Source organism: Myotis davidii, unplaced genomic scaffold, assembly GCF_000327345.1.
Source record: "Myotis davidii unplaced genomic scaffold, ASM32734v1 scaffold327, whole genome shotgun sequence".
NCBI classification, from domain to species: Eukaryota; Metazoa; Chordata; class Mammalia; order Chiroptera; family Vespertilionidae; genus Myotis; species Myotis davidii.
The window spans coordinates 354,705-376,846 of NW_006298628.1; positions in this window are offsets into that span (position 1 = coordinate 354,705).

Sequence of the window (22,142 nt, forward strand, 5' to 3'; positions counted from 1 at the left end):
TCCTCCCGCATTCACGTGTCTCTAGCCTAATACCCTTTCTTCCATCTCAAACATTCCTCCCACATCCTTCACCATGTTCTGGGGCTCCCTGTAGTGCATGGGGTAAATTAATTAGAGAATTAATAAACAGCTTCTGGGGGGATACTGCTTCTTCCTGCACCCGGGGCCAGCCCCTCCTCTGCCAGTTCCTCTCCCGGCTACATCTGTGTTTGCAGTGGAAAGTGACTCCTAATAGGAAGCTAATGTCCCAGAATGGCAGTGCCCGCCTTTGGGGAGTGCAGGGCCCTCGGTCCCCCACAGGGAATGAGCTGGTGGCTCGGAGGTGATGGGGGAGGGGCTCGCAGCTTCCTTGCTGATCAGTCTTCAATCTCCAAACAGTGTGGTGTCTGTCTTGGGACTGGGGAGAGCAGCTTGCCCATCCATGCTGGAAATATCAGTGTGTGTGTGTGTGTGTGTGTGTGTGTGTGTGTATGGGCTATGGGATGGGAGGGATTTACACAGTTGCCTGAGAGTGATGATCTTGAATTCCTTCCCAGGCCTGGCCCGGACCAGGGTCAAGGTCCTGCCCTGGGGCCCATCATTTTGTGGGTGGGGGCCAGACCTGAGGGGCTCCTTCTCCTATGCCCAGGGCTCCTGCGCCTGGGTCTGTCAGCTAGCGTGGGTCCCCCAATCTGGAACCTGGAAGCCTCTTCCTACTCAGCTGACCTCCCTATCCAGTCCCCTCCTCTCTGAGGACCAGTCTTGTTCTGCAGCCTCAGGTTGTGGAACCCGGGACTGTGGTTTGGGGGTGATGGAGACCCTTGAGGTCATTGGGTCACTAGATGCTGGGGCTGCAGACTGCTTGAAGCAGATGCCCTGATCCTCCTTTGCTGATGATCTCCACGTATTTCAATCTGAAACAGTCTCCTCCTGGCCACCTCTTGGGCAGCCTGCGAAGCCTGGAGCCTGGCAGCTCCTGCCACCTAATTGCCAGCCTCATATTGAAAGGCACACACTTCTATGAAAAAATAATTTGTTGTTTATTTGTCGTTGAAATTCCAATTTAACTGGACATCCTGTGTTTTTATTACAGAAACCTGGCAACCCTGGAAGGCCGCCCGGTCCATTGAAAAGGGCTCACTAGGGTGATGGGCTGCCCTCGTACATGGCCAGGTGCACCCCTCAACTTTCTCATGGGTACATGGGCACCCGGGCACCCTGGTGACCAGGTGGGAGGGTGAGGAGGACCAGAGTCTAAGCCTTGGGCGACAGACTCCCAGCCTCCTCTTCCGCACGGGGTGTGTTGCATAAGCCCCGAGACGGTCAGAGCTGAAGAAGCCTTGGTGGTCACACAGCTTCCCACGCCTGGCTGACCCTGTTTCCGGACGACTGATTCTGTGAGCGGGGGGCCCAGGCACCTGTGTGGTTGACTAGCTGTGCCGTGACTCCAAGGCTCAGCTGGGACAGGGGAGGGCAGGCCCAGTCCAGCGTCCTCTCTGCACCGAGGACATGGAGGCCACGGCTGAGCCAGCTCTCACGCCTCCAAGCTGGAGTTACAGGACCTTCCTTCTGCTGCTTGTCCGAGGGCAGGGGCCACTGCAGAGACAGGTCCTGGGCAGAACAGACCATGGAGGGCTGCTTATTGAAACAGGACCTTTGTGCATCCGCCCAGGCCCTTCTACTGGTACCAGGGCCAGGGGGAGCCAGTTGTGTGTGGAAAGATGCGGCATGTGGGTCTGTGAGGCCAGGGCTACGCAGAAAGTTCCAACCCTTCCTCTCGCCACTGCCCTTCCTCTGCCCAGCCTGGGTTCCCTCCTCACTGCCTTGGCGGCTGTTCCACCACCAGGTCTCGTTCATGCTACTACCCACCTCCCTTCTGCCAGGCTCGTTCTCATCTTTAAATCCTTGACATAGCACATCCTAGCTGAACCATGCATCTGCATTGCATGTAGTAGGTGCTCAGTAAGTCTTAGGTTAATGGAGGGATGCATGGATGAAAGGACACTGGAGGTAGGGTCAAGAGACCCGAATTCTTGCCTTGGCTGGACCACTAACTGGCTGTGTGTCTTAGGACAAATCACTTAACTGTTCTGCCCCTCAACTGTCTAATCCCCAAAGAAGAAGCATGAGATAGCAAAGATGACTTGTTATGCCCTCGTTTATGTGTTCTCCTCAGTCTCAGGACATGTTCTTCCTTCACCTAACTGCATGCAGCCACAGGAGAACTTGTGCAAGGTCCTGAGGCTCTGCCACCCTTCCACTGTGACCACCTGTCCACGGAAGTCCTCCATCTGTACCTCCAGCCCCACTTCTCTCCTAAGCTGTCAACCGGACAGAATGCAAACTTGGCATCTCCCCTCGTCCTCCTCCCCCCCACTCACCTGGTCTCTGTCCCTCGGTGCTGCTTCTCCTCGAAGACTGGCCCCACTCTTCACGTAGGTGCCCCAGTCTCCATCACACAGTCACCAAGTCCTGTTGACTTTATTTCCTCATCTCCTCTCTACCCGGTGCCGTGGCCTCTGCATCCTCACCCAGACCTTGGCCAGAGCCTCCTGTCTCCAGTATGAGATCCTCCAGCCGAACTTCTGAAATGCACATCTTATCCCATTGCTTTCTCATTAGAATCCAGCAGTGTCTCCCCATGTTCCTCAAGGCCAAGTTCAAGTGTGGCTTCCATGCACTGGTGTGTTCTGGGCCCTGCCCACCTCCCCAGCCTCGACTCCCAACACCCGCCACCCACTTCAGAGTGCTGACTCCCCAGTTCTGAGGGAACTGCCTGCCCTTCCCTGGATGTGTGGCTTACCTTCCCAGCACTGGGCTTCGCACGCGCCATTCCCTGCCTCCTGACCTGGCTAACTTTGATTCACACTTCGGGGTGCTGACTTCTGTGGCTGCCTCAAGTCCTCTACCCCAAGGCTTAGCCTGTGTGATTCCACAAGCCCATGCTTTTACCATGATTTATCGCATCTGATCTTTCCAACACTCATCACGTGGTGTTGTCAAATCCACTGTATCGCTCCCAACAAACGGTGGGTTCCTCGAAGGGATTGTGCTGGCCTGTCTTTGTGTCCGTTAGTGTCCAGCACTGTGCACACAGGTGCGCGGGGCAGAGGAGCACAGTGGGTAAGAAGCCAGACTTGTGCCCAGTGCCGTCCAGTACAGTGGCCACTCACCACTGTGGCTGTGGAGAGCTGCGAGAAGCTCTGTGAGTGTAATCACACACTGCGGTTTGAACCGTTAGTATGAAAACAAGAATGTAAAATATCTCATGAATACTTGTTAATATTGGTTAGGTGTTAAAATGATAAGATTTTGAATATATTGGGTTCAGTAAAATTCTTATTAACATGAATCTCACCATTGTTTTCACTTTTCAGAGTGGGGTGCTTAGGACATTTGAAATTGCACACATGACTCATGTTATACTTCCATTGGGCAGCCCGGTCCTGAGCTAGACCCCTCGATTCCAACCCCCACTCCAGGGTGGCCTGGGGCAAGCTGCTTAGACTCTCTGTGCCTCAGTCTCCACATCTGAGAGATGAGGGCAGTATTAGAATTCTGCACACAGCGTTGTTATCAATATTAAATGAGTTAACTTGCGTTTTGCAGATGGGAAACCTAATATAAATATTAACCGTCACTCTGATTAGTTACCCAATGAATATTTGTTGGATAAAGAATTGAAATCCTGAATCCTAACCTTCTTACCTCCACCCCCTCCCTGCAGCAGCCACTTATCTGTCATTCAGCATTTATTCGGCAAATATTTATTGAGACACTACAATGAGTCAGGCACTGTGATTGACACTGCCGGCAAAGAGGAGCATTTAATCAATCAATTAATCCATTCAGCGAATCTTTGTGGAGCGCATCATGCGTGCCAGGTGCTCTGGAATACACAGGAAGCCGGGAGCGCGGAGGATCCTCCGGTGCAGACGGATCCCGGCGAGGTCGTGGCTGGCATGTGGACCCTGCTCCCAGGTGAGAAGAGCCACAGAAACGGTTCCTGGAGGGGGTGCCTGATGCCCAGCAGGGTCCGCCCTGCGGAGGGAGGCCACGCCTGGGAGAGGCGAGCCATTTCCTCCCTCATCCATCAGCTGCTGAGCAGAGAGGCGCAGGGTCACAAAACTTAACCTGAACCACACAGCCACATCAATATCAGTCGAGAAGGCTGTTTGTTCCTAAGTGGACAAGCCAGCTGGTTGATTGAATTTTTCACTCATCATTAGGGTGTTGAACAGAATCTAGAAAACACAGCCGTCCCTGGGCTTGAGCCCAGGCCCCAGATGGAAGCAACCCTCCGGCCCCTCCCGCAGCCCGAGAGCCGGCCTCCTCTGCCAGTTTAGCTCGCAGCTGGTAAGTTAACAGCAGTTTAGGGATAATTCCACCTCCGCACTGAAGACTTCAGCGACTGTTAATGAATTTAAATGCTGGGATTTGCTCGGAAGCCTCATTGCAAATGCTGCTCACATTAAGATGCTAATGAGGAATCTCTGGAGAGGCGCTGGGGCTGGGCCAGGGACAGTGGCCTGGGTGGGGTTGCCCTCTGGTCAGGCGTTTTTTCTCATTTCTTATCCTCTAATCAGTGAACTCTCCAAACAGGTTAACTGGCTCGGGCCTCCGTGGGGATTGAGCGTCAGTCACCCGGGCCTGGCTGCGGCTGACTCCCCGAGGCCTTCTCTCAAACCAGAGGCCGCTGGGCACAGGCCTCACTACGAGGCAGGGGAGTCACTGCAAGACCGGAAGGCTGGGACCCCATCCGAGAGGCTCAGGGACCTGGACGTCCTCCGGAGGCTTGACCCAGGCCTCCCGGACTGTCTGTGTTCTACCGTAAGTAATTGCATCCTTGTCAAGGGTGCAGCTTGTGGAAAAGACAGGTTTGGCGGCGGAAGTAGAGGCCGAGAAGCCTCTCGGCCTCCCAGCCTGTGTCCCCGAGCTACGCGCCCAGCACCTTCCAAAGCGCCTCTCGCGCAGTCTCCATCTTCCCCTCCGTCTTCCCCTCCGTCACCCGGCAGACACTCCTCTGCTCCTTCAGTGCTGGATTCGGCCGATGTCTTCATTTGGGATTATCCCCCTCCCCCATTCTTGGCCCCACCAAGCAGACCCCAAGGAGAAGGTGTGTAATATCACATGTCCCTCCCTCCGCTGTGTGCACACCTCTCCACTTCTTGGTGGCCCCAAGGGGACTGTTTCTCCACCCCCTGTGGCTGTGACTGGCCTTGACCTGCAGAGACAGCGGAACGAGTGCTGTAGGCAATCTAGGGCCTGGGCCTCAAGAGGCTGGCCGCTTGCTCCTCTACCTCCACGGGGTACTGTCCTGCTGTGTCCTCCAAGGAAGCCAGCCTGACTGCCGCAGGAGCGGGCAGGGTCTCCCCAGCCAGAGCCAGCACCACCTGCCGGACGTGGGTGAGGTCCACTTCACACCCCCCCTCAGCAGACCCACCAGCTGAATGCAGCCACAGGAGGAAGACCCCGCAAAACCTCAGAGGGGGTTCTCGGCAAACCACAGAATGGGGTGGGGAGAGGGAATACTTGCCGTTTCCATCCCTGTCGGGTGGTTTGTTACGCAGCAGTGGTGCCTGACACAGAATCTGGGTGCGAATTGTGCAGTTGTCTCTGTGGGCTGCTGGGCTCAGTCTCAGGATGTGTCCAGTGTGCCTCAGAGCAGGCCCCTGTGTGGGGTGGACGGCGGGGAATTTATGCTTCTCTGTGGATTGTTCGGGTTGTTCTCTCCCTGGCACTGAGGCTTTCCCTTCCCATGGGCTGGCACCTCTCAGGCCAAATTAGCCTGCAGGCTGAAGCTTAGGAAGCTGTTGGCACGTCTAGTGGCAGGTGACCCTGGGTTGGCCAGGGGTATTGGCAGGGTGCGCCCCCAGATACTTCACCATCAGTATTTACTGAGTGCCCATCATGTACCAACTCCCTGCAGGTCCCGGGAACACGATGATGGACAGGAGTTCACTTGCTCTGTGTCTCAGAGGCAGGTGAGGGACATACCAACTAGGGCAGAAATCCCTTCTCTGTGGGACACGGCCAGCTCCCAGGGAGAGTTTTGAGAACATGTGGGCACAGTTACTACAGGGGATGCCATTTATTTTTACTTTTTAAATATATAGTTTTATTGATTTTAGAGAGGAAGGGAGAGGAAGAGAGGGATAGAAACATCAATGATGAGAGAGAATCATTAATTGGCTGCCTCCTGCACGCCCCACATTGGAAATCGAGCCCGCAACCCAGGCACGTGCCCTGACTGGGAATCGAACCGTGACCTCCTGGTTCATAGGTTGATGCTCAACCCCTAAGCCACGCTGGCCGGGCAGGACATTTAGTGGGAAGGGCAGCTATGCCTCAGGTTCCGCAGCACAGCTCTCAGATATCCTGCTTGACATCCAAGCAGGAGAAAACCTGTTGGTAATTATTTGAGCCTGGAACGTAGCTGTTTTATATATACACATAAAGTATTTGTGTCACGGATTTAATATACCCTGAATTTTCCAGGAACACAAGTACCATATAAATGGAAGGGAGATTGTGCTCTGTTCTGTTGGAAACATTACCAAGAGTTATTCATCATTTCGGAAAATCTCATTTCCAATGGCAACGCTTTTCGTGGGATTTGAGTCCCAGCCCCGCCCCCTCGGAGGTGTCGGCTGCCCCCGACCCACGGCCCTCGTGGTCCAACACGTGGGCGCGAGGCTCTGTCTTCTCCATTGCGTCCTTTAGTGCCATTGAACCCCAGCATTTACATATTGAAATACACGTTTTATTATAAATACTCTTCATGTTGCTTTTTTATTATAGTTAGGGCATCCTGTTGATTTATTTTCAAATGATGTGTCTGCGTAGATAATACTATCTGTGAATTTCATTTCTGGATTGTAAAGGACCCATTACACACTATTTGTTATAAAAGCAGGGGATCTGATAGGGCTGAGCCTGAAGGGGCATTTCAAGCTGACAGCACCACCTGGCAGGTGTGAACACAGGCCTTTGGGAACCTGAAGGAGGAGAGATTTTTAGTGGGGTATGTGTGTTGGGGCGTGGGGGGGCCTGGGGAGGGCAAGCATCTGGGAAGACCTCACAGGGGAGGTGACATGTCAGTGAGTCCCAAAGGATGAATTCAAGAAGCTTCCGTGATCCTTCAAATGGTCCCAGAGTGGACAGGCAAGAGCTTTCCTTAGAAGTCAGCTGCATGGATGAATATTTATCCTCTTTCACAAGTGAGCACATTGCAAGTGGAGGCTCAGAGAGGTTAAATGACTCACCGAGATCATACAGCTCTTCAATCACCAGCTTATCACATATTCACCCAGCAGACACTTTTGAAACACCCATTTATGGAGTACACAGAGGCACTGCCAGTCAACAGGCATTTCCTGAGCATCTACACGGGGTCGATATTGTGGTTATAAGAGAGTAAGACAGGGTTTCTCATTGTGGAAGAGACAGAAGACAATGCGAACCGGGGTTTCTCAGCCTCGGCACTCCTGGCGTTTTGGGCTGGATGATTCCTTGTTGTTGGGCTGCCCTGTGCATTGGAGGATGTTTAGCAGGGAAGAGGGAAGCGGGTTTCCTCCACTATCATTGACATTGTCATCATCTTCATCGTCATCATTGCCCATCGTCATCATCGCTTCTGATTACGTAGCACCTCCACAGGCCAGGCCCTGCTCAGCTCCTCCCTGACCTCAAGCTGTTCCCATTTCATGGCTGGAGGTGAAAGCCTAACTCTCAGAGGGGGCATGACTTGTGCCTTGAGGTACAGTCTCTGTCCACTGGCTCTAGAATTAGGGGCTGCTCTATCCTCCAAACCCACTTCCTGCTCAGCTGTAGGGATTTCGGGGGCAGGTGAGAGTAGGGGATGTTGGGTGTGTGGCAGGATTTTAATCCAATTCTGCTGCTAGCTTACCCCTCATCTGCCCCCCAGCAGGCATCATGTCACCAGGGTCTATTGCTTAATACCTCACTGCAGCTCCAGAAGGCAGGCTTCATTTGTGCCCATTTCACAGATGAGGAAACTAAGGCCCAGATTGGTGAACTGAGTTTTCTGAGGCCACATAAGTAATAAGGGAAAAAGGTGTGTTTAAAATAGGCTCTCCTGACTCTGAATCCAGTGCTCTTTCTGCTGCACGGGGCCTTGGTCTTCCCCACCAATGGAGGAGTCTGGACTGTTAATCTAGAAGTTTCCTCCCGGGTCCATGCTCTCGGGTATCTCAGGAGGAGGTGTGTTCGAGAGCAGAGCTTGTCATGGAGGAAGTGGGGGCAGGAAGGACAAAAAAAGCTTCCATGCTGGGCCCGACCTTCTCTGGACATTTCCAAACGAGATCATTTCTCCTGTCTCAGCTCCCCTCATGGGCTCACGGTAAACGATTCCTCCTATAACTTTAAACTTGGTCCTATCACCAGGCCACACCATCTGCAGCACATTACGAATTAATTTAAACCTGTAATCATCTTGTTAATACAGCAATTACATTACATTGTAATTTTTGTGTTAAAGCATTAAATGTTAAGTTGTAATACAAACCACACTTTGTGTATGCTGATTTTGGCGAAGTCTTTACTGTCTGAACACACTGGGAACCTCCCCGCATGGCCGTGGCCTCCGGGGCGCTGTGGTCGCGGGGTCTTTCCCGGAGCCTGGTGAGGACATCGGGCCGGAGAAAGAGGCAAGCTCTCTTCACTTGTTTTGTCCTTGCAGAGCTGCCCTTCACCCGAGCCTGGCCATGAAAAAACCTGCCCAATCAAAGCCGAAGGACGTTGGAACAGAGGACAGAATCCCTGACTCCATATTTCTCCTGTGGACCTCGGCAGGGGTCAGAGGTCAGCCTGGTCAGTCAGCGGAAGGTGTGTGTGTGTGTGTGTGTGTGTGTGTGTGTGTCCCAGACAGCATGGGCTGGGGATGAGAGATGAGAGTGACCACCACGTACATATTGACAGTAATCACAGGAGCTTCCCGAGAGAGTGGCACTCCTGCTTCAAGCTGGCCCAGAATCCAGCATGCAGACGTTAAAGCACCCCCTCTGTCCTCTTTTCCGCAGCCACGTTGTCCTCTTTTCCGCAGCCATGTTGACCTATATCCTGTCTCGTCTCCCTTTGGAGGGTGCTCCACCCCAGGAGGAACTGAGTTAGCACTGCTCCCACCCTCTCCCAACTCTGTCCCCGGAGAAAGAGATAATCTCATGGAAAAATGTGATTCATTTGAAGGTCAGAATTTAGGAGGGCAGAGCCGGAAGGGGCTTGAGCCAACACCTTGCTAGAGTCTCCCTGTGCCCATTTTACAGATGAGAAAATTGAGGCTCAGAGTAGATCATTGACTCTGGGTCTGGAATCTCCCCAGTGCTCTGTCTTCTTAGTATCTTGGGGCCTTGGTAGGGTGAGCACGGATGGGTGGGGTGGAGGCTCTCAGGCCAAGGGCGCTGACATTTTTTTGAAGTTCCCGGTATCCAGTAGCAAAGCTTGTGGACTTCGGGCTGTGGTGCCATTACCTGCCCCCCAAATCTGTTTTCTGTGTTCACTGTGCACAGTGCAGTGAGACAAGAGCCTCCCTTAGGCTCCTAAACCTTGAAGTGGGGAATTTATAGGCATGTCTTGGACTTTCTGGAGGCAAGCACATGGCTTGGCCACCTCTGCGTCTGTACAGCCCTTGCACAAAGCCGCACACACAGTGGGTACTTCAGTACCTCCTGCTGCTGTCAGTCTCCACTGCCCAGAGGTAGTCCTCTCCCCAAAAGGCAGCCTGGGAGGCTGGAAAGGGCTCTGGGCAGATGGACCTGAGCCAGCTCCATCAACTAACTGGTGACCCCGGTCATTTCCTTAACAGATCCCACCTTGGTTTCCTCTGTGTAAGGACAGATGTGGATGGTAGTGATGTCGCTGGGTTACTGATGGTGTCGGATAATGCATATGAGTCCCTAAGCACAGCACCTGCCACGCTCGATAACTGTTAGTCTTTGATATCAATTCTAGTTCCACCGTCACCAGCTGTGTGACCTCGGGAAATAAATTCGCTTTCTCAGGACTTGACTTTCTCATCTGTAAAATGGACATAAATCACCCCACCTGGCTTGTTATTGAAATTAGACGAGATAATAGATGTTAAGTGAGTCATGAGTGTGAATGGCAGAAGTCCAGGCTGGTTGTTTAATGAAGAAATGGGGAGTTTCATTTGCTCACATAACCCAATCATAGAAAGGCCAGAAGCAGTGGACCTGGGCACCCTCTTTTCATCTCTCCCCTCTGCCTTTTTGTGCACATGATTTTTATCTTCATCAGTGAGAAAGTTTGGAGTCATGTCTACAGGCAGTTTCAGCCACTCTCTGGCCTCATGACTGGCTCCCGACCAGTCCCAGAGAGAAAAATTCTGGGGAAGGCTCTGATTGGGCCAGCTTGATCATGTGACCATCTGTGGAGAGGGAAGAGGAAAGAACACACAGTGCATGGGGAAACGCAGTTCCCCGAGGAAGGGAGAAGCTGTTACTAGATAAAGCAGACAGAATGCTGGGCAGAAAAGTGGAGTGGATGTCCCCTCCTGATGTGAAAGTACTTTAACCATCCATCTGAGACACGCTAATTGAGTTCTTCCTGTGTGTCTAGCATTGGGTTGGGCAAGAGAAAATTCAGATGAATAAGACACTATCATTGCCCAGAGCACCCCATAGCCTAACTAAGGTGTTCTGTAAATTAAAATCTGCTTTACGGGTATAAGGTGGCATCATGGTTGTTACTTTATGATATACAATGTTTGCTGGAATCTCTAGGAGCCAGGGGAGGTGGGACAGGAGGAAGTGGAGATCAGGATAGGAGATCATGGAGGCCAAGAAGCGATCACTTAGTTTGTAACAGGCTGTTCTGCACATACTTCCTCATGCCATCTGCACAATGACCTTTTACAGTAGAAATGTAGTCTGTATGTGGAGGTGAGGAAGGGAAGCTGGGAGAGGAGCAGTGACTCCCAGGGAGCAGGTGGCTAGAAATTGGCGATGCTGGAGTTTGAACCCAGGTCTGTCCCAGCTGGATCACATGCTTTTTGCTCAGTCACATGGCGTGGCAGGGGACGGTGCGCCCGTCCTCCCCTTAGAAACAAGACTCCCACCCTCCCCAGAAGAGTCCAGAGTGTGCTCAGGAAGAGGTGGGCCAGCAGCTGGAGGATCAAGCCTGGAATGAATAAGTGGTCATAGAGCAAGTAATTCAGGAGGCAGGATGGAAAGGAAAAGCCCCTTGCAGGGTTGTGTGTGCGTGGGATCCTAAGCCGGGGTCCCTCCCTCTCTCCCCTCCCTCCCTCCCTCCTTCTCCTCTTCAATCCAACTCCAAGTGGCAGATTTATTAGTTTTAATTAACAGTCCAAATGCTGGGAAAACATCCAAATTCCAGCTCTCAGCATCGCTGGGTTTCCACAGGAAGGGGAGTGAGGGGGCGATGCCAGGAATAGTAATGAGCGGGAGTGGGACCGCAGGAGAGGTGGCCCTCCCGGCCTGACCCTGGCCTGTGGCTCTCCCACCCCTCTTCCTCTGCCCCAACCAGGCCTGGCCTTGTTAGAGCTGGAGCTGGACTGGCCTTTGGGGGGAGGCCCAGCCGAGGGTGGGGTCATGGGAGTCAGGAGCACTTGGCTCTGGTCTTAGCTCCCCGCTGTGTGACCTTGACCAGTCACTTGGCTTCTCTGGGGCTACTGTGAAATTCATCTGTACAACGAAGAAGATTGAAGCTCCCGCAGGGTCCCGGCAGCTCTGCCCTGTGAATCTAAGTTTCTTCCCGATCTTCTCCTGGCCCTGCTTTTCCAACTCCTCCTGCTTCAGGGCAACTCCTTGGATTCCTCTGTCTGGACTCTGCTCCTCTCCTAGGTGCTCCTCCAGTTTGGAGCCTCCATCCTCAACCAGATGCAACGCCTTCTCTTAGCGTCGTGAGCACTCCCTCTTTCGAGGTTTGTCAATTGCAGGCTCCATCAGCCCTTCCTGGGTCAGGGTTTCAGTTTGCACCACTGTGTCCTCATCGGGGATGGCAAGGCCTGCTTCCAGGATGCGTGCCTGTGTGTGTGTGTGTGTGTGTGTGTGTGTTTGTGTGTTTTGGTGGGGAGGGTAGAGGTGGCAGAGACTCAATGAGGTAATGCCTATACAGTGCCTGGTACATTGACGAATGGGGGACCCATCCATGACCACACAAGGCTGGGAGCCACCCGTGGGCCCTTCCCCTGGGGAGGCCCCTGGGAGGAATGCACTGAGGAGGTGCTGCCGTGGTTTGTGGTGACCAGCAACCCCTGTGTGATAGATGCCAGGCCCTGGCGGAGGCCAGTGTGTAGGGAGCTCTTTAGATTCTAATTTGACCCTTCCCCATGGTGCAGGCTCCTCATTTCAGCTTGGCGCTCTCTCACGCTGTGCCGAGATCATGCAAAATTAGTCAACTAAAATGATTCCGCAGGAAAGGCAACCAGCAACCACGGGTTACTGCTGAGAAACCATGGCCTTGACTTAGGCTGGGCAGCAGGAGCCCAGCAGGGGCCAAGGGCTGCTTGTTTTAGCATTTTCCTGAGATGGGGAATGCGTCCCCCCGCCCCCCAAGCTCAAGCCCCAGGAACCAGCGGCCAGGAACTCTGGTGCCACCGAGGCATCAGGCTTATGGGTGGCCTCAACCAGGGCCCCAGGCCGTTCCCAGTCCCAGCTCTGCCAGCTGGAGTCGCTGGGACCAGCAGAGCAGTTGAGAGCTCGAAGCCATTGCTCCTGGGGCCTGCAGGCCATGGGAAAGAGGGGGAGATGAGAGTGAGGGTCAGGGGTGGGAGGGCATGAAAGGGAGGAGGATGAGAAGGGGTGTGGGAGGAGATGCAAGAATGCTGTTCCTGGGAGCATGTCACGTGGGTGCGTGGGGTGGGGGGGACCCACAGAGGCCTTGGCCATAGATGTGTTCACCACGGCCCTTCTCTCAACCGCCCTTCCCTCCCTCCGTCCATCGGTCCATCTGTCCCCCCACGCACCCCCCACCCACACAGTCACCGTTATTAGAGTCCACACCCCACAGCAGACTCTCTGCAAAGAATAAAGAAATGAATAATGAGACTAAAAGTTTTCAAAATTAAGCTCCGCCCCCATCAAACCTGCTCCTGCCTGACTTGGCATTTGGCTCCACCATCCACCCTATTCCCCAGCGGGGAACCTCGCTGCCTCCTCACTCCCACTCCAACTCTCATTCTTCCTTTCAATTCTTTTCACCTCCCATCACCCCTGACTTCCTGGGGTAGTTTATCCACCCCTTCACTCAACCCCTTGGGAAGAGGTTGCCTTCCTTCCTTGACTCCATGCCAGGCCTGGGCGTTGGGGGGGCGGGGGAGGGAGAGCTGTGGGGCAGGCCTGCTTCTCAGCCTGCCTCCCGCCTCCCACCAGCGTGACTCTGGACAAACGGCTTAGCCTCCAGCCTGCGTCTTCCTTTGGAGAATGGAGGTGTTAATATTGCGTCCAGGTGTGTGAGGAGGCGGATGCAACCGGATAGTGAATGCCAAGCGCCTCTGCAGTGCCGGGCACACAGTGGGGCTCAGGGAGAGCTGGCTGCATCCCCTCCCTCTCCCTTTCCTCTCACAGGCACAGGCGTCCCCAGGCTCAGGCTGCGAGCCTGGGAGGCTGGGTCTGGTGTGGGCAGGGGACCTGACGTCCCATCAAAGCTCAGAATAGCAGGAAGGAAGAAACTGTGCTTGGCTTCTGGAGTGTTATTATTTTGTTTTTGTTTTAAAGGGAAATACCCAGAACTAGACAAAAGGCTCTCTGGTGGGGGTGGGAATAAGTCGGGAGACCCCCAGTGGCCCCATGCTCCCCCAGGAAGGGAAACCCTAAAACTCCAAGGCAGGCAGAAAGAGGTACCCCCAGTCTCAGGCCCTGGCTGGGAGGAAGGACCCTTCCCAGGAATGAGGAGGAGGGAGACAGTCCCCTGCCAGGTGTGCCCAGAACCCTGGGCCCCACTCCTCACTTCTGCACACAGATCTGCTGGGGCAGCATTCCAGGTTGTTCTGGCTAAATGGGTCCAATCCTCTACTTTTACAGATGAGGAAACTGAGGCCCTCAGAGGGGAGTGAAACCGGAGCCATGTCACTTGGCGTTTATTCCTCACTCTCTTGAATATTCCCAGGTGAGTGAGCTCTGTACAGGAGACATAAACAAAGGCCTCCCATAAAGGTTGGGGCGTGGTTTCCCCCGGTGGGGTGGGGAGGAGCAGGTGTGGGGATGGGTGGATTCTGGCACCATTATTTCCTGGGGCCTGGAGTGGTTCCTGGGTGTTCACTTTATAGAACTCATTAAGTTCCGCAGTTACGGATTATTCACTTTTCGGTATTTGTGTTATATTTCATAATATAAAAAGGTTTAAAGCCCCCAATAAATCTCACTGAAATCAATTGCACATGCAAAAAGGAAAGTGAAAGAGACCTCGGTGGGAGGAAGGCTCCATCCAGGTTCCAGTCCCGGCAGGTGGTCTGTGCCCAAGTCACTCCCCCTGTGAAGTGGGTGAGGCGGCCCTCGCCCCTTCTGCATGCTGCCCAGGGTCAGGAATGCAGGGCCAGGACCTTTGTGGAGGGTGCCTGTCGGCTCTGGCCCCAGGAGGGTGATGGGCACCGTGGCCTGGGTTAGGGTTGGGAGGAAGGTGCCATGAGAGCGTGGTTCTGAGTGCTGCCACTGGCCCCCATCAAGGCCGTGTCTGCTCTGAGAACCCACCGCACTTCTGATCCCGGAGTCTGCTGGGCAGGGTGCCTCCGGGTTCTGCTCTCCCCTCTGTACATGGGAGGAGTGAAGGGAGGGAGACATCATATTTTTGGGGAACGTTCCCAGAAACACCCGGAGTCTGTCCACCACGATGAAGTGTGTCACCCAAAGTCCCAGAGAGACCATCTGACCTTCCCAAGGTCACACAGCATTCAGTGCTGATCAGAACTGAGGACCATGCTCCCGAGGTGTCTCAGGGAGGTGTGCCCCCCTCACTCCCTTGCCCTGGCTGAACCCCAGTGGGACGGAAGGCAGGGGTCCCCCTGAGACGCTATATTCCTCTCTGCTGGCCCTGGGGGTGCAGGGCTGGCCCTGAGCACTTGTGACTTTTAAGCTTCCTGAGATTTAAGTTCAGGCCCCCTCCCAGGCTGTGGGAGCGAGGAGGGGGTGATTCACTTTCCTCTCCTGGCGCTAAGAACACGGCTATAAATGTAACTGGGCCTTTTACACGTCTGCGCGGCTGCCTCTGGAAGATGGCCCCTCAGAGCCTGCCTGACCCTGCCTGTGCGGCCTCTGCCGGGAGGAAAGGGGGTTCTCTCCTCAGGCCCCCCTCCCTGTCCCCAGGAGCCCGGGGAGAGGGCAGCTCTGCTTGGATATTATTGACTCAATTACTATGACGAATGTGCTCAGCGTTCCCTAGGCACCGCTGACACATGCCCATCAGGCTCAGCGCTAGGGACAGGGACACGCTGATGGGTAACCCCCAGGCCCACGCAGAGGACCTCGCTGTGCTGGTGGACACTCGTGGGAGGGCTGATGACTGTTCTGTGAGAAATGCTCCCACGGCACCAGCACAGGCCGGGCGCCAAGTGCCGGCCCTCACCTGCTCTGGCTCCGGGAGGCCGGGCGAGGCCCCTGGGGAGGCGCTGCTGAGATCCAGGTGTGGGGCGGGTGTCCAGGCAGAGTGGGTGGGTCTACGGGAGGAAGGTTTAGGGACAGTGGGGAAGGAGTGAGGTCCACAAGCCTAGAGGTTGGCTTGGGGCGGCAGGACCGGGAGGCCGCGGGGCAGGGCCACACCCAGGGGCTGGCCCTTGTCCCGAGGACCACGAGGGGCCTCTAAAGGGGCTCAGAGGGGGGCGGGGTGGGGACCAGGAGATGTTTAAATGGGGTCTTGGAAAGGCCACCCTGGCAGGTACATAGCCCTCTCCTGCTGGCACCTCCTTGCTCAGAATCTTCCAAGGCCCACCACCTGCAATAGGCCGGGTCCCCCTGGTCCTCAGGCCACCGCGACCGGCCTGCGGGCTTGGTCTCCTCTGTCTCGCTGTCCTGCGGCCACTCGGGCCTGCTGAGCTGGTGCCCACTGCACAGCCTTTGTCCTGCGGTCCTGGCCCCCTACCTGCAGGCCTCCCGGCCACCCCGTCCCGCAGGCCTCCCGGCCACCCCGTCCCGCAGGCCCTGCTCAGCGCCACCCCGTCCCGCAGGCCTCCGAGAGGTGCCAGGCAGGTGAGAGATAAGGAGCACAGGCTGCAGACGGGAGAGAGGCTGGGGAAGATGGGCCAGGAGCCAGGGCTGGACTCAGCGCCACCCCGTCCCGCAGGCCTCCCGGCCACCCCTGTGCACCCCCGGCTCTGTCTTCTTTCTCTCTGAAGCACTCTCTCCTCCACGTGGTTTTCATCATTTCACCAGATGATGCGTTTGTTAGACACAGTCTGTCCCCACTGCTCACATGGAGGCCCACAGGGCCAGGAATGTCCCACCCTGTCTCTGCCTGGTCCCAGCACCTAGATCCACCCTCAGGTATGGGTGGACTGAGTGAAAGGGTGATGGTCAGGCCAAGGAGGCTGCTCCTCCTGATGGGCTCCAGCAGAGCTGAGTCTGCAGTGATGGTGTTCCCCTTCCACACAGCCGCAGTCCTTCCCTTACACACCACACACACACACTGCTCCCCCTACACACAACAGTCCTCCCCCTCTACCCCTACACACACACACACACACACTGCTCCCCCGACACACACACAGTCCTCCCCCTGTACCTCTACACACACATACACACACACACTCCTCCCCCTACGCCCCTACACACACACACATACACACACGCACGCACACACACATACACACACACACAGCCCTCCCCCTACACACACACAGTCCTCCCCCTGTACCTCTACACACACATACACACACACACTCCTCCCCCTACGCCCCTACACACACACACATACACACACGCACGCACACACACATACACACACACACAGCCCTCCCCCTACACACACACAGTCCTCCCCCTGTACCTCTACACACACATACACACACACACTCCTCCCCCTACGCCCCTACACACACACACATACACACACGCACGCACACACACATACACACACACACAGCCCTCCCCCTACACACACACAGTCCTCCCCCTGTACCTCTACACACACATACACACACACACTCCTCCCCCTACGCCCCTACACACACACACATACACACACGCACGCACACACACATACACACACACACAGCCCTCCCCCTACACACACACAGTCCTCCCCCTGTACCTCTACACACACATACACACACACACTCCTCCCCCTACGCCCCTACACACACACACATACACACACGCACGCACACACACATACACACACACACAGCCCTCCCCCTACACACACACAGTCCTCCCCCTGTACCTCTACACACACATACACACACACACTCCTCCCCCTACACCCCTACACACACACACACACTCCCCCCCACACACACACACACACACACACACACTCCTCCCCCTACGCCCCTACACACACACACATACACACACGCACGCACACACACATACACACACACACACAGCCCTCCCCCTACACACACACAGTCCTCCCCCTACACTCACAGTAAGAAGTGCTTTATGGTCTCTACCTTGTCTGAAGTTCACACGTCCCTTGATTTCGATGGACATAAAGTGAGGACAATGCGCTTCCTAGGGCTCTTGAAGATGAAAGGAGTTAACGTATGGAAGTTGCTTAGATCAGTGTCTGGAAGGCGGGAAGCCCTCAGATATCAGCCTTTGTTATTTTTAAGGCTCTGAGAGGTGGAGCCACTCATCAGAGGTCACAAGGCAGAGAGTCGTGTGAGTCAGAGGGCTCAGCCCAGGTCTCCTGTCTCCAAACAGTGACCTTCCCCTTCACCTCATTGCTGCACCCACAGGAGCCCCATCCCCACTCTCCCTCTCCTATGCAGTGACTGGGTACGGCTAAGCCAGTCTCCAGTGGCAGAGGGCTCTGCCAGCCCACAGGTCCTGCCTGTGCCATCCACACACTGAGCTGCAGGCAGGCCAAGTCCCAGCCCTAGGTGTCACCCAGGGCTGCTCCAGCAACAGGAACGTCCTCGACGCGACTTCTCAGGTCAGCCCTAAAGGTGGGCTCTGCAGTGCCCGGCACCTAGACAGCTCCTTCGAGGAGGAGACAAATCAGACCTCCCATTGCTGCTGCAAAGACCAGGCGAGGCTGGCACTGGAGCCTGCCCGCCCAGCAGGCACACTTGGAACCCCCCACTCCATGTGTCCACTGGTCCCTCTCCACACCGCATTGCTCCTGACCTCGCTGTGTTCCCTCTCCCCTCACCGTCACCCTTCCCCTTTGCCTTTGACCTTTCTCTGTGAGCTCAGAGCTTCCCCCTAGCCCAGGGGTGTGGGGAGGGGGGGCGGTGGGGGGAGGAGTAACTCACACCATATCCCTGGCCTCGGAGTGCCCCCTGGCTCTCTCCATGCCACAGAGGGGCAGCCCGAGGCCCGAGGAGGACCACCTGGCCAGTGATAAAGCACACGTGCCTGGCAAGGGAAGCAGTGGGTCCCCCACCCGGCTCTGCTGACTTCTGGCTGTGCGATCTTGAACAGGTTTCTGAAACTCTCGGAGCCCCAGTTTTTTCATCTGCAAAATAGGAAGAATGATGCCTACCCCATTGGCTTGTTTTGTTTTTTGAAGATAGAATGAGGCAGTTGGCATAAATCACCCGCACAGTGCCTGGCATTAATGGATGCTCTGTATACGTTAGCTCCCACCTTCCCTCCTTCCCCCACTCCTCTGGAAGAGGCAGTGGAGTTGGGGTTTGGGGGGTAACACTAAAGACAACAGATCACCCAGACTCCAGGAGCTGCCCAATCAATGCAGCTGCAGAACCAGACCGTGCTATCATTGCTTAACCAATTTTGCAGGGGAAAAAAATCAAAGGATGGCTACAAATGAAAAACAAACAGAGCAAAACCAATACTCATTTATCTAGAACTAGTTTGCTGTCAGACAATGGGCCAGTCCCTCTGCCCGAGGACCTGTCGATTCCAACTGTGCAGAAAGATGACAGGCAAGAGAGGCGCTTGCTTCCTGAGCCTCAGAGAACGAGGGAGGAGGAGGAGGAGGAGGGAGCTCAGCCCGCGGGGGCCTGGCCAGCCAGCGTGATAGAGACGTCAGGCAGCTCCCATGGAGCACGGTGCGAGCTTCCCTCACAGGCCGGAGGAGCCTGGCTCCGTTTGCAAAGACCTTTCTGATTCTGCCCAAGGCCCAGGAGAGTCCAGAGAAGCAGAGCGATGGACTGGCTGCCGTGCGAACCCCAGGGCAGGATTCCCCTGGGCACTGCACAGAGACCAGCCGAGGGCGGGCAGCGGTGCCCTTCTCTGGTTGTGCACCAGGGCACCAGCAGGGTTCCCGGGGCCTGGCCTTTAGACGAGGCTGAGAAGCTCCTTGCACAGGGAACACATTTGCTTGAGTTCAGGGAAGTTGGGAGGGAGAAGCTTCTTCAACCCAGCACAGGGTTGGGTGTTTTAGGGGCGTGTCCCGTTGCATCCTCATTTGTTTCTCCTATTAGAGCTGGGAACTCATCCAGGGCAGGGCAGTGTCCTTATCAGTTTGGTATCATTTGTGTTTGACCCAGTGCAGGCCCTTGGCCCTTGGTGACTATAAAATGAACAAATGAACAAATGAACGAACAAACGAATGAATGAATGAATGAATCTATCTGAAATGGACAAGGGAAAAGGAATAGGGAGAGAAGAGGGGGAGTAAAGGAGGAGGGAGGGGAATGAACAAGGGAGGGGATGCCAAACACGAATAACAAGATCTCGCAGGAGGCCAGGGCCTGGGCTGGAGAGATGGAGCGTGAGGCTGAGAGGGCTCAGGGGAGGGATAAGAGTAGGGGTGGGTGCCAAGGGGCCTGGAGGCCTGGCAGGCCTGGGGTGGTGGAAACTTCGGGGTTTGGGGACCCTGCCTCTGATTGTGAGGTGACTGCCTAAGCTCCTGGTGGGCCACATCCATCAGCAACCTAGGATGATGTCCACAATGCTGACCTGGAGGGCAAGGTCATGAGCTCCCAGTGACCCTTGCTCCAGAGTTTTTGACAAGGGACCAGGTGACAGAAGGTGCCCTATAGCCTGAGGCATCTCTCTCAGGTTTTCATCGTTGTTTTTTCTTCCTTGAAAGCAGCTGAAAACTTGTAGCTGAAGCCCTCATGGTCCTGGTCTGATGGGGTGACCTGAGGTACACCCTTCTCATCTCTGGAGTAAAGGTCTGAGCTCTGGTGAACACAGCCCACAAAGCTTTCTACTGGGCCAGATTGGAACCAGGGGCGCCACTGGGGAATAGTTATGCTCCTGGCTTTGGTCCTGAGCTGCCTGGGGTGATTCTGGCTCTTCCACTCATTTACTGAATGACCTCTGAAAAGTTAGTTAACCTCTCTGAGCCTCAATCTTCTCATCAGGACAAGATTGTCTTCCTCAGAAATGTGAGGGTAATATGAGATGATGTCTCTAACTGCTTCCTGTTGGGTTTAGCACACAGTAGAGAGCATTAGAGATTATTAACCATTATTCCCCTCCCAGAGCCCTTCTCTACTATTTTCTAGCCAATGCAACCAGAAAAGAAAAATAAGTAAAGCCATACAGATTGAAAAGTAATAAATAGAACTGTCCCCATTCACAGACCAGATGTTTGTATGTAGGAAATCCTAAGGACTCCACAAAAATAAAAACTCCTACAACTAACTGGCTGAACGGCTTAGCAAGGCCACAGGACATTAAGCCAACACAGAAAAAGTAATCCTATTTCTATACACCAGCAACAAACCATTGGAGACCAAATTTAAAAATTATTATCTGCTGTGCAGGAGCTGACCCTCTGGAGAAGGACTCGCTTCAGTGGGGCTTTGGTGCTCACCACGTCTGCCCCTTGAATGTGTCACTCGTGCGGGTGGTAGGGTGGTACTCCAGGTGGCTGACATTGATCACCTTGTGCACTGGCTCTGGAGCCTCCTAGGAGGTGCAAAGTCATCCTCATCCACTGCCTGTGCCCTGCTCGGGCCACCCAGCGTGAGCTACAGAGCAATCTGTATTTGCGTTGAGCTTGGAGGAGGCCACGCTGTGAATCAGGGTGGACTGCTGTTATTGCCAGGCCTGGGGCCACTTATTGAGAGGGACAGGGAACGCTGAGGCCAACTGCTGCTTGTTTGAGAGATTTTAGGAAAGTCCAAAGCATGAGGGAAGAGAGGCCAGTTGTAAGCAAAAGACACTGGAAATGGCTTGGATGGGCCTGCAAATAGGGAGGGATGGGGTCTCAGGGAATCACCAGGGCGGGGCGAAAGTGTGAGCCGGCCTGATGAAGCGTCAGATTCAGCTCTGTGGCAGGGAGTGCTCAGCAAAGGGACACTGGCCTCTGCCAGCACTTCCGTCTGGGAGAAAGCTGCTCCCCCAGCTCCTGCCCTGATTCCAGACAATTTGTTTCCTCCCTGACTGTCCCAGGTGCCTTTCAAGCTGCTGCCCCAGCGCTGGAGCTCAGAGGGAGTGAGTCCCAGGAAGTCTGTGGGCTGGCCTTTTAAGAGGAACACCTGGGACTCCAGTTGCCTCTGTGTCACTCAGCCATAAACCTTGCTGGTTTTTACAGGCAGAAGTTGTGGGGACTTCTTTTCCCAGGACTGGAACCCTGGGTGTGGGGCAGGGGCCCCTGGCTCCCCAGAGAAACCTCCACAGCCAAGATGTCCCTCCTGATTTTAAACCACCTCACCTGCGTGTGGGGCCAGCTGGTTCTGGGGTCCCGCCCTGGGTCTCCACCAGTCTCCGTGTGCTTCTTTGATTCCCTAGTTGTAGGACTTCCATTCAGCCAGATCCCAGGGGGCTCTGAATGATGGCTGTTCTGTATTTTACTTGTAAATTTTGATGTAGTTGTGGGAAGTGGCGAGTACTGCGTTTACCTATGCCGCCATCTTGATTGGAAGTTCAATAAGTTAAAAAAAAATAATGAAATATGTATACCTTTAAGAAAACACACAGAGGTTCTATATGCTAAAAACAATGGAATGCCGGTGAAAGCTATCAAAGAAGGCCTACATGAATGGAGAGACATACACTGTGGATTTATTGGAAGTTTCATCACAATAAAGAAGTCCATTTTCTCCAAACAGGTCTATAGATTTAAGGCAAGTCCAATGAAAATCCAGC